Below are 16353 nucleotides of genomic sequence, written 5' to 3'. Positions count from 1 at the left end.
GTGTACGTTTGTGTGTCCTCCCTGCAACTTCTCTTCTGCAGCTGCATCTCCTTAAGAGGTCGGGGATTACAGAGGACATACTCTCAAGGGCCCTTCCTGCTCACTTTCTCCCTTTGTATACACATAGTCACAAATGCTGTTTAATGATTCTAGGATTTTTGTGTGTGGCTAGAAATCTGAAATTCCGAAATTCTCAGGAAACCTGGATCCTATATTCAGCTCATTGAGTGAGTTGAGATCTCTTGGATATTTTCCAGTTCAAATCTTCAGCAGTTTTTGGGCTTGAGATCTATTTCCACCTCCTACCCCGGCTGGAAATTGTCCAGAAATTGTCACTGACGCATTGAGATACATACCAAATGGAGTTGTCAAGGAAAATGTGGGATTCATCTTAGAAAATGTTGCTCCCAGCAGCAGCTTGAGAAAGTGTTAATTTGTAAGAATTAAACAGGTATATTATGGGATGATAGTAGGTGGGACTAACTTCGAGTGTAGGAGACGTGTCTTGACTCTTAGACCTTAACTGGTTTTCAGCTGGCAGCCTTTTTAGGTGCTGTTTCTCCTGCCACACACACAGCTTGTTTCAGTGCTGGATCTGCCTTGGGTGAGCAAGTCACTGTTAATTCCTCCAATACTTGCTGATATTTATGTCCCATTTTGAGTAGGACAGACAGAAGTCTGTCTGTAGAGAGGTGGATGAATGGGTATGGATTTCACAGGAACAAAGGGTCAGGGGGCAGACGCACGTATGGCTTAGGTTAGGGTTGGGATGGAAAGGACTGCCACCCCAGTCTGATCCTTGAATTTTTTATGGTGCCTGCCTCTCTTTTCTGTCTCAGAATGGGGATTTTGAGGAATGGGACAGGGAGAGAAGATGATGATAGCTAATAGCCACCATTTATTGAGCACTTACTGTATGCTAGTCATTCTAAGTAGCTAAAGGCATTGTCATTAAATCCTTAGCAAGAATCCTATGATATAATTGAGTTTGAGAAAGCTTGAGTGACTTGATTAGTCACATAGCTAATAAGTAGCGGGACCAGGATTTCAGTCTCATTCTGTTTGATTCAAAGCCTGTGCCCTTAGCCATATCAGATATCTGCTTCTCCCTTTTTCTTTCATTCATTTAACAAGTATTTGAGTACTCATTCTGTTCACTGTTCTAGGTGCTAGAGAGAATAGCAGTGACCTAAACAGGTAACAGTCCTTGCTCTGGTGGAGCTTCTGTAACAGCAGGGGGTAGTTTCTCACCATTTTTCTTTTCTTTTTTTTTTTTTTTTTTTTTTTAAGATTTTATTTATTTATTCATGAGAGACACATAGAGAGAGAGGTGAAACACAGGCAGAGGGAGAAGCAGGCTCCATGCAGGGGGCTCAATGTGGGAATAGATCCCAGGACTCCAGGATCACGCCCTGGCCGAAGGCAGGCGCTAAACCGCTCAGCCACCCAGGGATCCCCTCTCACCTTCTTTCACAAGCAGTTTCCTGTGTTCTGTCTTTCCATCCCCATAGTCTCTATAAATAACACATTCCCTCCCCACCTCAGGGTGTTCCTTAAATGACTCTTCTTTTTCTCAAATACTAGAACAAGGGGTTTCCTGTTCTAGATACTGGGATATTGATTCCCATTCCCACCTCCACCTATTGTCAAAGCCTATCATTGGGGCAGTAAGATATAGCTCTTATGGGAGGCCTGGGACTGCTCAAGAGTTTACCCATACCTGGGATCTGGCCTTGCCTGTCCAATCATTTCCTTTCTTTCCCAGGGAAGGATACTCCTAACATATATAGATAGAGTTCTTTGGCTTCCCTCCCCCCACCCCCAGAAGTTGTTTTTGAGGTGGCGAAGAGTAAAAGTCAAGAAATCAGTGATCATGTCAGATCTTGCTATGAGCTGCCCTTCGGGTTGGTCTCAGAGAGGTTCTTGTGTTCAATTTATTTTAGCTGGTCGGTTTCATCTCCCCTCTCCCCCCGCCCCCCACATCTGCTTCAGGCCTTATGGATATAAGAGAAGGCTAGCTGAATATTTTTTGTCTACCTTAAGATCAGATTCAGGACCTGGAGATAGATGACTTCCTATTGATTCAGAGGAAAGAGGAGGGAATATGTCAGAAGATTAATTTACACCAAGAAGAATGCAGTTAGGGTCTTGGAATAAGTATATTCATCTTGTGTTCATGAGATCTGTTAAGTGAATAATTTCAAATTTGATGTTGCCGTCAATTTTCTGATGGTAGGCATATGCAGCAGTGACACTCCCAAATTCCTCTGCAGACTGTCCATTTGGATCCAGCTGGGTAGAAAATGGGCCCTGGGAGACATCTCAGGGCCTGAGCTGGGATTGCCCTGGCTACAGTCTGCTAAGAGGACCTTGAAGAAAGTCAGTTGTCTCTCTTTTCCTGTCTCTAGAAGTTACAAATGAATTCTGGCGTATCCCCTCAGAAAAAAAGCTTCCTAGAAATTAAAATAATGCTCTATCCTTTCCCTGGTCTCTCTAAAATCATTAAGATCTGACCGAGATCCAGTCTCAAAATTGGTATCTGAAGACTGGGGCATAGGCTGTAGCAGGTGGGGGCTTTGGGACACTCATACCCGAAGCAAGTTTGGGGACTGTAGTGACCACAATGGCCATTCCACAGTAAAGCCACAAGAGACCATGGAGGGGCTCCCTAGAAATAGGAGCACATTGATGTTGCTGTCCTCAGTGCACTGAATATCATCCAAGTGGGCAAGTTGGAATGTAAATCCAGGAAGAGAGAGTAGGTTGTGGCTAGCTGGCTCATCATGCACAGGTAGTTTGGCAATGGGGCAAGGCCAAACACAGGATACTAAAGCCATGGTTTTTATCGTAGCAGTGCCAGGCATCAGCTATTTGGTCATAAACATGAGCTCTCTCCATACAGTCTATAAATAATTTGGATAATAATATTTTATGTTTTACAGTTCTACTAGGAACACTCTTTTGTAATGAAATAATTCTGAATTGAAAGAAAAAAAATTATTGATGTTAGGGATGGAAGCCTGAATCCCCACCATCATCGTCATCATCACATTGTCATCTCCAGCCTTCAGTGAGTATTAATTACTAGTGTCAGGTACTTTAAGAGGCACTTCACATATTATAGCCTTCCCCTAAGGTAGGTGTTGCCTCTTTTTTTTTGCGGGGGGGGGTGGGGGGCAGAAAAGGAAACCAAAAGAGGTTAAGAAACTCCTCCAACGTCACATGGAAAGGGAAAGGACAGAGTTGGATTTGAAGTTAGGTCTCTTGGGCCCCACAGCTCCATGTTCTGTGTAGGATTTTACACACAGATACGTCCTGTAAGGTCAGGTGCTTTGTCTGGATCATGTTCCACAACCCTCTCGAGGACATGCTAGCTTGGATGTGGACTTCTTTCCATAGCTCCCTTACCTTTATAACAATCATAGAAGTTCAGATTTTTTTTGCAGTGTGATTGGTTGTTGAGTCATTCCATTATATTTGATTTCTCCCTCATCCTGTTCCCACTCCTCATTCCCCCAAAACGCACCCAAGTTGGCTTAGTTCTGCCTCCTCATCTCCAAAATTGTAGCACATTTTAAAAGTCTGGGAGAGTGGAGTGGGATAGGATATTTGAAGAGGTGGCATGCTGCCTTTGTGCATCAGAGCTGGTCCTTTACTCCAGAGGTTTATAATCTGTGTTCTGGGGTTTCCTTGGTGGTGCCACAGGAAATGAAAATACAAGATTGTTGAGAGTCCGGAAAGAGATGAGTGGGGTATTGGGGTGGCTAGGGGCCACATACCCCATTTCAGTCAGAGAGCCTTTTACCTGTTCTGGATAGGTGTCAGAAACTGGCCGCTAACAAAAGCTTTAACCACCTAGCTAGTACAGTCCTGTCTTTTTACAGAAAAGAATCTGAATCCTGGCCTAAACAAGTGTTGTATCCAAGGTTGTATGATCTAATGAGCCACTGAGTCAGTACTAGAATCTTCCTGCCATCCTTCCGATCAATTCCACTTTGGGTTTTCATATGTCAGATAATGCAAATTGAGTTCTAAGTGATTTGACTTCTGTAGGGCTCCTTTAGAAAATGTTAAAATATTGATTCTCTGCAAGTGAATTATTAGATTGCTCTCTTATTATCCCATAACAGAGAGATGTTTGACTTCATGGCAACCTTTAGCGGTCATTCGGTTCCTCAAAAGTCCTGTGTAGTTGATGCTTCAACAGTGATTGGGGTCAGGATTGGGGTCCCAACTCCCTGCACAGTAGAAAATCTGCATAAAAATTTCCATTTTGTGAGTGTGAAGATGGATTTAGAGAGGTAACATAGCTTAGTAAATGACAGAACCCTGATTCAAATCCCTGTTTCTAATTCTGAATACTGTGCTCCCCTGCGGTGCTGCATCTTCACAAGCATAGTGTGCACACTGTATGACCTTTCCTTGCACCTAGGCATTTCTTTCTGTTTGCTGAGGAACTCATTGGGAAAAGGCAGTGCCACTTTGTCTGCAACAGCAGAGGAAATGACCCAGCCAGGAAGTTGGGCCACATCACCAGATGGCACAGTTGGAGAGGCCACTATTCTGGCCCTTCTCTTGGGAGATCTGTGTTAGGAGGCCAACATAGGGTGGGGCTGACAGTGGGATTTCCTTTCCTGTTCATTATGGGATAGTGAGTATTTAAAAATGTTTCATGAAACATTCATTGGCTAGTGGCTGGGTGTGTGCCAAAGTTCATGGCTCTGAACTTCTGAGCATCACCAAATAGCTGAGTAGTTGGGGCTGCCTTCTCTAAGATATTTATCTTGGTGTTACCCTTTATTAGATCAACAAACAAGGGGCGCATGGGTGGCTCAGTCAGTTAAGCATCTGCCTTCGGCTCAGGTTATAATCCCAGGGTCCTGGGATGGAGCTCCACATCGGGCTCCTTCCTCAGTGGGGTGTCTGCTTCTCCTTCTCCCTCTGCCTGCGGTTCTCTCTCTCTCTCTCTGTAAAATAAATAAATAAAATATTTTTAAAAAAAGATTAAAAAACTAAAGTTATTCCCCACCTTGATCTTATTCTCAGGCCAGTTTCGGATTCACTTCTTTACCTTTTCTAGAGCAACCTAGCCCAGGTAGACCTTTGAAGTACTTTAGCTCCCTGTTGGTCAGCAGTGTGGGCATTACCCAGGAGCCTGTTAGAAATGCAGCATCTCAGGCCGCTACTAAGACCTACTAAATTTAAGTCTGCATTGTCACAGAATTCCCAGGGAATTTGTGTGTGCATATAGAAGCATTTGCTTATAGTTCTCATATTGTATTTATTTATCATCTTTTATTATCAGTTAACTGTTTCAGTATTTCTTCCTCCCCTTTACAAGCTTATTTATTATCTCTTTGCAGTACTTGATGCAAACTGGGCACAGAGTAGTCACTAATCAATATCTTTAGATTGACTGGCAGTCATCATTTATTTAAAAATTTGTCAGAGAATGTAAGGATCATATGAGAGATTTGACATGCATACCCATAAAAATTTACTGCTAAAGAAGAAAAAAAAGGGAGAGAGGGCACAAATTTGAATCCACCAAATGAAGCATCATTTATGGAAGGGGCATAATGGGCATTGGAATCAGACAACTTTCAACAGTGAATTCTCCCAACTTTATCACTTGCTATCTGTGTGTGACCTGGGGGAGTAAGTGATTTCATTGGATTCTTGTTAATTTTTGAGATATCTTCTGTTTTATCATAGGGATAAAATAGAGATGACTTTCTTAAGAGTTATGTCATATCTACCCTCTCTTGTATGGTTTCATGATTTCCAGGATGGGCCATGAGCCCCTGAGAAACAAGGCCCTGTCTGTGTATTTGCTTTCCCCAAGAACACTCCTCCCAAGGAGGTGTGCCTGGTATTAAATGCTATTCAGCAGATGTGTGAGGACATGGGAGGAGCAAGAGCTTGACAAAGGGAGCACACTGCTGTCTTGGAGCACTGTGCCCATTCCATGTCCCCCTCTGCCACCTGGTAGTCATGCTTTTATGGACATATGCACAAAGCAGACTGCTGGCCTAAGTAACTGTCTTGGAAGCTCTCAAAAATAGAAAGTCAACAAGATTGTGGCAATACAGTGGGAACGTCTTCCCCCTAAAGCTCTTTATACTTCTGCCCAGGGAAGGGGAGTATGGGCTTGTCAGATTGCAAACTAATTTGTCATTCAGTGACCAGCAGCAGGAGCATCTGGTAGATCAGCCTGAGACCTGTCCAGCTATTGTGCATTTACTTTGTTGGAGCAGAGGCTTGAAGACCTTGGAGACCTTAGGGCTGATGCCTGAGATCAATGCTGCCAGGTTATGTTTCACTGTTTGCTGTTGAAACCCATGATGTCTACCTGGAGCAGGGCATGATAATATATGTAGATGAACTCACAAACAGGCTTCTGGCCTTTGAAAATGAAAACCGTTATGTTTCCCAGCCAGACTATCATTTCGTCTCCTCTTGATTCACAGTAAAATAGAGGGAATGCTTGGTTGTCAGCATTGGATGTCTGACCTTGTTACAAGTCATGGTGAAAAACTTCTAGCTTCCAAAGGGGTTGAGACTGCTTCCTAATACTTGTAATTTTGCACTGACAAGTCAACGAACATTGACTTTTCTGTTCACATTGGTGATTCTGTAACAGCTGCGTGTATATAATACCCGGCGATGTGTGAAAGGAGGGCCGTATCTTGGAGTTAGCATGAGGCAGGTATCTGAGTGTTTTCCTGTTTCCTTAAAGGGCTCTTTCCTCTGACTTAGTTCCTTTGTTAAGGGTGAAGGCTGGCTGGCTGATTGGAGTTGTTGTTAGGTTGGTGGGCAGGGCAGCCTTGGTCTCCTCAGGTTGAGTAGCTGCCTTGGCTGGTTCAGCCTTGCCTACAGGGGTGCAGGTTGCAAAATTAATGTGTGCAAGAGCCATGGTCTGGCTTGAGAGAACAAAGAGGAGAACATATGCCAATCCAGCCAAATGGCACAGCAAGCTTTGTTTGGATCTTAGGTGGACAACAAACAGTTTATGTAGTCTTTCTCTTCTGAAGTCATACTTCGACTTTCTTTGTGATTTAACAAATTCCTCCCCTCCCACTCTTACTCCAGGCTCCTCAGCCCATATTCTTTGAAGTCTGAAGTGTGGAGAGGCGAAATCAAGGCTCCCACTGCCTCACCCTTCCCGCCTGGTGTCAGGATCCTGTGCTCCAGCCAGAGCAGCTTGCTGGAGAGCGGCGGGAGGGGCATCCCCAGGGAAGAAGGCAGGAAGGACCAGAGGCTAAAAATAAGCAGCTTGGAAGAACCTGCTTACTGTTCTTTCAGGTCAGATGTGGTCCTCCCATGATAACAGAGGTTGGAGTATAGTGATGGTTTTGGAACAAAGAAGAGGAAAGAAATCACCTCTCATTGAAAGAAAGAAAGATCACCACAAAATACAGACTTTCACTATATGTTCCAGATAAGAGGGACTTTTCCAAATAGCCTGATAGTCTTAGCTGTGTGTTCCCATGTAGTTCTGGGGAAATACATGCATCTAGCACTAAAATGGTTCAGTGTGTTGAGTGCTGAGACATTCTGGGACTGTGGGTAGGTGTTCTCACAGAGGTTTTTCCCAAGAGATCTTTTGTACATATAAAGAAAAATGTGTCCCGTTTACAAGGCAACTCTTCTTATGCTAAATGGAAGAAAATCCCCTGGGTCATGTTTGTACAGTGAATACACAGCACGGGTCATTGTTTTACAGAAGAGGCGTACCAGTCACAGAGCAGAGGGTCAAAAAGCAAGCTGTGCCAGCTCTTCTCATCCTTCCCTTTTCAGTCCTTTTAGAAACTGGTGGTCTCCTGCCCCCCAAACCACAGAAAATGAAATCTTCCCTGACTTCCCTCCCACACTATCTAGCGGACTCAAAAGGAGCTGATTACAGCCAGTGAGAGTCCCTTCTACTTGCCCTGGGGTAGCCAAAGGGGGATCCAAGGAAAACAACAGAAAGTCCTTGCGATGCTACCTGCTTTAGGTCATTTATACCTGCTGGCCCCATCTTCCTCCCAATATTCAGTATGCTGTTTTAATGAGAGAGAATTTTCTGTCCTGATTTTCAGACCAGATTTCTGACTACTTAATAAGGTTATGGCTTGTGTCTGCCTTTTCATGTAACCTGAGAAAGGAGCTGTACTGTTCAGCAAACTGCCCCGAGCCCTGATCCTGCCCTGACATGGCTTGTGGCTGGACCTTCCACTGTACTGGGCAATAGTGAAGTCTTGTGTCATGCTTGGCCCCTATGACTCATTTCATTCCTTTTATCTTTGTCTATTAACTAAATATAGCCTCTTCTTTCTCTCACCCTTTCTTTCTCTGATCTCTGGGCAGAAGAGAAGCTTTGTCTGTGGTCTTTGATGTAGGGGGCTGGCTGGATTCGAAAGGCATTCTTAGGTGAGTGTGAGAGTATATGGTAGAATTGGGGCACACTGGTGCTGCCATCAGGCTTGCGAGGGGGCAGACCCACTGCTCTCACAGAACTCTTCTCCCTGGGCACTGGGATCCACGAGCACTTGATGTCCACGTCACAAGGAGTAGCTTCTCTGCTAGAAGAAAGCAGTTCCTCAGGTGAATCTTGCTGTTGTTTTACTTGGGGGGAAACATGGGAATGTAAACGATGGAGAATCTTCTTAGTTGGCTTTCTTCTGTTAACAGGTGACTGTCCTGCTCACACAACCCGTTGGTTGGTGGGTGGGGATGCTCTTGGGGATTGCAGCAGATGGTGCTGTACGCTTTGGGGGTGAGCTAGCCAAGTACCTTCCTTTCTCACTGGGCCAGGGTGAACCTAGTATGAGCCCAGAGCCCAAGGTGTCCTGAGAATTCAAACTGTCATGTATCTTAGTGGCCAAGGGAAAGGGAACACTGGCTGTTGGATGGTTTTTAAGACTTAGGGTGCCAGCTGGCAGTATCCACCACAGGTTGAGCTTAACTAGGGAAGGAAATACGGAGACAGAGGAACCAGAGAAACAACTCTTGGGAGAAGGTAAAGACAGAAATGGCAATGGGAGAGAGGAGCTGAAACCTCTCTTCTGGAAGCTGGGTTGAATCACAGTTGATAACAGTCTATTAAAGGCTCGATTCAGTCTAGCCTATCCTAATATTAGATTATATTGATTGGCTTATCTAGTCATACTGATTAAAAAAACCAGAATTCCACTGCTCGTGTGTGAGACATTTATATTTAATGGCATTGGATAGTATACTTACCACTCATAGTAAGTTTGAAGAGCTCAGAGGGATGCAGTGGTTTCCCAGAAACTGCTCCTCCTCCTGCCAGCGTGGCATGCCCCATTTGCAGAGGACCCAGCAGCCTACACTTCTCTTAACACATTCAGTTCCTCCCTGTTTTCACTTAAAAATGCAGTTTCTACTGTGTGCTTTCTCATCTAGCCACCTGTGAATGTAGAGCCCATCTCTTGCAACCGAGGCTCTTTGGCCTTTAAGCAGAGTCGAGTGCCAGTTCTCCCTGCTGCCTGGCTGTGCCCAGTAGTCTCAGCCTGTAGAATCCCAGGAGAGCTGGCATACACGTTGCTGGGCAGACTCTGCATGGAATGTTGCCCTCATGCCATTAGCAAAGCGGAGGCTGGGTTGGCCCTGCTCTCCCTGCCTCCGACTTTATTGTTCAGGACTTGATGTCATAATATGCTTGAACAGGCGGAGAGACCACATTAGCTTGGCTCTGCAGTTGTAAACAATATTTGCTCTGTGAGTTTTCTCCTTCACCCTCTACTCTCCTGGAGCCCTGTGCCCTCTGCCACCACCACCCCCTCTCTTCTTGCATATTCCAACCTTGGCTAAACGGCTCCATTCATAAGATAGTCAGTGTTTTCTGGGAGGAGAATGGACTGAAAATAACCAAGTCCCAAGAACCTCCAATTGTCATGCACCAGTAAGAACTGCTTAGTTTCTGGGTACAGATTTTAACTACTGTCTAGAGAAGCAATATACTTTCCTTGTATTTCTTACACACTTCACTGCTTTGAAATCCTATTTGAAAACACACACACACACACATACACACCACGCTCGGGTAACAAAAAACAACTTTCCTAAAAGTCTGACTGTTTCCTTGGTGGGGAGCACTGGAATCTTCCATCCAGTGCCCCACAGAACAAAGGCTTCTGTATCAGTCTTGGCAGGAGTGGAAGTTGGAGACAGACTGGAGCACAGGTATAGGGGCCGGCTTGGTCTTTGCTTGCACCTAGGGAATTTGGGAATTTCTATATTTTTTGCATGGACAGGTTTTTCTCCCTCTGCTTCTCACTTTAACATAAAAACAGGGTATCAAGAAAACCCTACCTCACACCTGCACTGTCTTTTACAATTTGACACTTGGCGTGGTTGGTTTCATAGACAAACCTGCTCTACCTTCTCTGTATTGATTGGTGGCTGATGATGTCATGGCATAAAACTCAAACCAATTGTTTTCTCTGTGTGACAGGCCTGAAAACAGCAGACGGCAGAGCTCTTGCTCTTCTGTCTTCCTCCAGTTCAGGCTCTCAAACAAGATGGGAAAAGGTGGGAGCAGAGTTATGCAGCAGATCACATTGATTTATTCATAAACCTCAGTCTCAGGCACCTGGAATACGGAGCTTCTCATATACGGAAAGAATCTTTGTTCTTTGCTGAGAGCACATAGTACTTTTGCTGGAAGGGATTTTGATCTTTCTGCTTTAATCTCTGTTAAGGGAAGGATAGAGGCATTTTCAAGGAAACTATACTGGCCAAGATAGGGTAGGAATAGGAGTTAATTTCAGGAAAATACATAATAATTGGAAAAATTTCACTTGATTCATCACAGAATTTGGCAACTCTTGCTGCCAGCATGCTTCTGTCATGGAAGTAAACTTTAGCTATATAATTACAGCTCTAGTATGTGAATTAGGGAATGGTGCAACCTCAGAGTGTTACATCTGATCTAAAGAGCCCAAGGAAGAGAAGTTACATGTGCGTTTAGTCTTGAGTGGACTTGATGAGACTTGCTTTCACCTTGGACCTTACTTGGGCCTACTGTGGTACTGGCAGAGCAGAAGGGCCTGGCCTGAATCTGGTGTAGTGTTCATCAGGCTTGAACCCTCAGGACTGCCAAGGTTGACATCATGAGTTGGGCTCACCTTATACTGCCCAGCGGAATTACTGGAATTACTAGACACTTGTCATCTATGGCTGTTCAAAATATCCAGAAGCCTAGCAGAGAGGCCAGGCTCCTTCAGTGGGTTTTGCAGCGGATAGCACCAATGAGTGAAGCATCTAAACAAAGCTCTTTCTTCCATCAGGTATCTACTGATGACTGTCTTTAGACTTGGTAAGGTCTCTGAGCATCTGAAAGCCTTTCCCCTTAGAATTTTACATGATCATGTCCAGAGGCCCAGCAACTTACCTCAGGACATATTTTTTTCAACCCACTTTTCTTTTTTTCAGAGTCGTGGTCATACCTGAATTACCACTAACCTTAATGACCATTTCCAAAAAGATTGACTGGAAAAATCACACCACTCTGGTAAGTAGAGGAGGTGAGGCATGTCTGACATGAGGCATCAATGGCAAGACGGAAGACTGGATAGGCGTGTCTCCCAACCCACAGAGCTGTCCTTGGTGGGGTCATTTTATATATACTCTCGTTGAAGCACCCAGGACTTAGATTTGTTGATTTGGAAACTAAAGTTGGCTTGGCAACCACAGTCACTCATGTACAGTCTCCTTCACCCACTTGGGTTGTGCTTAATTCTGTGCTTTCCTGCAAACATACAATCACTGTGCTATTTTTAGATATGTTGTGGTGTCACTTCACCCCAGGAGAGACAGAACATCACAGCTGGTTTACATTTTCCTGAACAAAACATACACATGAAGAGATTAGGCACACCATTTCCTTGAGCTGTGTGGAATATTACCCAATTCTTTTGCTGGGAAACTCTCCTTTTTTGTTAATGTTATTTTAAGGTTGGGGATAGTAGAGATTTTTCAAATACATGGTTGACGTGTAGAGGGGAGAAGGTCCATCCGAAGGTAGACAAAGCGTCTGATTATTCAGTCAGATGTGTGTTGTATCCCTAGGTTTGCCTTCTGTTTCCCTTCTTCTCAACTCTGGTGGCACAGTAGAATCATGGTGCGAGGAGAGTGACATACACCTACTCCATGCCACCACAGAGATTCTGATTGGTTTGATCCAGGGTCAGGCCTGAATATTGGTAAATTTTGCCAAGTTCCTTGATGATTCTAATGAACAAGTAGCTACTCTCGAGAGAAGTATAGTAAAACGTAATATACATTTTTTTCTCCCTCTCGTAGTGCACACTGGCCAAAATGGTACATATGAAGCACATGGTAGTTTCTTTCCCATCATAGAATTATTAATCATAAAATAGTTTTAGTAGTTGAGAATTGCCTAAATTTTCTGAACAGTGACACCTGTTGCTCTGGTGTGGCATTTGAAGCTCGCCATATTTCTTTTTTCCCTCTTTTAATTTCCATCTTTGCAGGGGAGCCCCTTGTCTTCTGGGAAGAACCCAGTTGTAGGTCTACTGAAGGCCTCTCTCTGAGCCCCAGATACTTTCCTCCGGAAAAACTTAAAATTGGGAAGTGCTTGAAGTGCTCAAGACTGGCCTACTGTTATGACTATCCACTGATTGGAAGGCTTCATCTCCACTCCTGAGGATGACTCAGTTTTTAGCTTGGCTGACAGTAGACATTAATGTTTTTGTTCACTTCTCTAGGCCAGAGGAAAATGGTGTGGTAAAGCTCTTTGCTTCATTCTTCCCCACAATAACCCAAACAAAGACTCGTTATAGGCCTAAGAGAACAAGATTTATGGGGTACAATCAGTGTTGAGTGCGAGTACCTGCTGTGCCTGTGTGATAAAGTGGGGGGAAGAAGTACTCTACCTGGTTCATTTGCCTGGTGGCCTCTGGGCACAGCTGGGTGTCCTGTACATTTTTAGTGGGAGGGAGCAGATTGGCCCATTATTCTATCAGAATTCTGACCTGATTGTAGGAGTTTATGTGGCTTTTGGCTTGTTTTGTGTAATTTATTACACTGTGATTTAATAGCTCTCTGAACATTGGACACTAACCTGTCAGAGGCAGAATTTACAGCTTTTTCTCTGAGAAGAAATTAGTCCATAGTTTGAGAAAATGTTCTTTAACTCCTCGAGTATTCACTACCTAATTTCCACACCCTTCTCTGCCTAGCTTCCCTCTCTGAGCCCCTCTGGAGTTGCCATTGCTTTTGTATTTGTACAGCCTTGGGTTTATACTGCCTTTGCCTCTCTTTTGTGATGAAGGTTTTTTTTTTTTTTTTCTTAATTTTATGTTATATTCTTTTGTATATTCCACCACTGAACTTGACGATTTCATGGAACCAGTCCTTTGATCTTTGGGTTTGATTTGGTTTTTCTAATGCTGTGTTGTATGGGTTCACAACCTTTATCAGGATCAGTTCTCTTCTTTGTAGGTTGACTCACAAATACTTTTCACCTATACGAAATCTTGTTTTTGAAGTTGTGCTCAACTGGTCCAGAAAGAACAGATAGTAAAATAGCAGCTAATGAGGGGCATCTGGGAGGCTCAGTTAAGTGTCCAACTCTTGATTTTGGCTCAGGTCCACACTGGGTGTGGAGCCTGGTTAAGATTCTCTCTCTCAGGGGCACCTGGGTGGTTGAGCGTCTGCCTTTGGCTCAGGTCTTGATCCCGGGGTCCTGGGATCATATGTCTTTGCCTCTCTGTATTTCTCATGAATAAATTTAAAAATCTTAAAAAAAAAAAATTCTCTCTCTTCCTCTGCCCCTCCCCCCTCAAAATGGCAGCTAATGACACACTGAAAAAATCAGACCTTGATCCTTAAAAGTCCAGGTATCCTATAAGATGGTGGACAGGTGAAGTCTGGAGGAGACCATAGGAATCAGTGGACTCCAGCATATTGCCTCTTAATAAGTACCTACTTGGAAAGGCTGCAGAGGATATGCCTTAGGAGAGAGTTCAACTGAAGCAAGAAAAGGGAGAAAACTCTGGTAAATGAGGCTGAATATATAGGGGAGTTGGCTGGGTATGGAGGAATGGTTATAGAATGCACAGTGGTCAGATTTGAGGTTTGAAAGTAAGAGAAGGAACAAGGAAGTTCAGAGCATTATGGGAAGAAAAGTATGATAGCATAAGAAACTTAAGAGTCTTCCACATTTGGTGTCGACTGTTGGAAATAAGGTGTTTGGTAAATTTTGCATCAGCTTCCATTGAAAAAGAGCACTAACTCTACCAGTAATCTTAATGACTTTTTACTCCTTATGGTTTCACTTTTATTCAAATTCAACCATAGCAAGTTGAGCGATCATCAGTATTAGCAATCCCTTATTGAGTAGATGTATATAAGATTCAAAAATTAAAAAAAAAAGATTCAAAATTTTTGTTATTAGAAAAATCTTAAGGTGATTAATTTTAGATTATCTTTGGTTAGTCGTTAAATGACATTTTAATTCTCATCAAATAAATTATGTAGATCAGCTTAACTAGAGCAAGTCAGTCACCTCAGTCCCAACATTTTAAAATATTATATGCTTTTTATTGAAGTATAGTTGACATACAATGTTATATTAGTTTCAGATATTAACAACATAGTGCTTCAGCAATTCTGTACATTGCTCAGTGCTCACCACAATAAGTATAGTCACCATCTGTCACCATACAACGTTAGGATATAAATGATGATATTCCTTATGCTGTGCTTTTCATCTCCATGACTTACTTATTTTATTTTTTAAAACTTCTTAGCTCATTTTATTGCCTGTTGTCAGCAAATAGTATATTAACCTATTAGTCTTTTTTTTTTTAAGATTTTATTTATTTATTCATGAGAGACACAGAGAGGCAGAGACACAGGGAGAGGGAGAAGCAGGCTCCATAAAGGGAGCCAGATGTGGGACTCCATTCCAGGACCCCGGGATCATGACCTGAGCATATACTCAACCACTGAGCCACCCAGGCATCCCTAAGATATTAGTCTTTTAAGAGAATACAAAGGAATCCTAATTATTTGCTTTGGGGACCTAGTCTGGCATGCTGTCCAGGAAAAGGCAGTTCATAACATGGCTTAGCCCAAATTAATGTTGGCATTTGGATGCAAAACATCATGTTAATAAAGGTGATTAACTTCTCAATCACCTTTGGATACCTCTCATATATGATATTTGGGAACTTTTTGGATATGGTGGCTGAGAGCAGAAAGAATTCCAGTGTTCCCTGGAAAAATATCATCTCAACATCACCTCTTAACATATTTACAGTGTTTTGGAAGACAGTGCAGAAAACTTCCATATCATGTATTATCAAATTCTTTATAAAATTCATTTGTCCCAGGCTTTTTTTGTTAAATGATGATTTGAGGATATTCAGTTAGTTCCTTGAGCCCAGAAGTCAAGTTAACTTATAGATTTAAACATCTTTTGAAATACCATTAACTATTTTATTTTTCCTGAAAGACAATGTTGATAATTGACAAATTCAGTGATTGAAATAAGTTACTTAGGTGATGGCTTACTTGTTTTATAACTGGAAATTTGTATCTCTTAATCCCCTTCACCTGTTTTGCCTGTCATCCCAGCCCCCTTCTTTAGCACAACACCACTTTCTTCTCTGTATTCAAGATTCTGTTTGTTCATTTATTTTGTTTTTTATATTCACATATAACTGAAATTATATTTGTCTTTCTCTGACTTATTTCATTTAGCATAATACCTTCTAGGTCCATTCATGTTGTCACAAATGGCAAGATTTCATTCTTTTTTATGACTGAGTAATATGTATACTTTTATAACTTGTGATTAAATTAATATTACCTGTTTCCTTTGCCTTGAAAATGCAGCACATGTATATACCTTTATTTGAAAAGCACAGGTAGAAAATCTTTAAAGGATTTTGCAAATAATACATTTATAATTTGATTATTTCATTTTGCTAATAAAGGAAGAAAAATTGGCTCTATGTTTTGGTGGGGGGGTGGGGGGGTTCCCTTAGAGCTTGGCATTTTTTTGACCAGGCTTTTTGTCCATAGCCTCAGAATTATAAAGGCTAGGGCCTTCTGCAATGATCTTGCAGGCATGTTCTGACCTAGGAGCGAACAGGATTGCTGGTTCTGATGACATGACTTTCTAGGGCTACTTGAAGGAGTATTATTACCTTCAGTGAATATAATAACATGTTCCTATATCTCCTTAAAGTGTGTACAGTTGGGTTGGTGGTTCCAGATGTTTTAGGAGTGGGTGTCCGATGTTTCCATGGTGCCTTGAGTGAGGTAACTTTCTGGTAGTAGACAAGGCAGTAGTGGATGGGACTATTAGTCTTAGAA

The 16353-nt window shown here is 42.7% G+C and overlaps 1 protein-coding gene across 28 annotated transcripts in view; it reads left to right on the top strand.

The window, feature by feature from the left end:
• MICAL3 (microtubule associated monooxygenase, calponin and LIM domain containing 3) overlaps positions 1–16353 on the top strand; it is a 218928-nt gene that overhangs the window by 56786 nt on the left and 145789 nt on the right. For 26 of the 28 annotated variants that reach the window (XR_012017918.1, XR_012017919.1, XM_072799684.1 and 23 more), the window contains exon 2: positions 11440–11518. The exons of 1 other annotated variant lie outside the window; for it this stretch is intronic. The gene's annotated coding sequence lies outside the window, so the exon portion shown is untranslated. Of the gene's footprint in view, positions 1–2942; positions 3071–11439; positions 11519–16353 lie in introns of all 28 variants that reach the window. One more of the 28 variants, XM_072799686.1, reaches the window with a different exon arrangement.

Source organism: Canis lupus, chromosome 25, assembly GCF_048164855.1.
Source record: "Canis lupus baileyi chromosome 25, mCanLup2.hap1, whole genome shotgun sequence".
NCBI lineage: Eukaryota > Metazoa > Chordata > Mammalia > Carnivora > Canidae > Canis > Canis lupus.
This window is presented reverse-complemented; position numbering and strand designations above follow the sequence as displayed.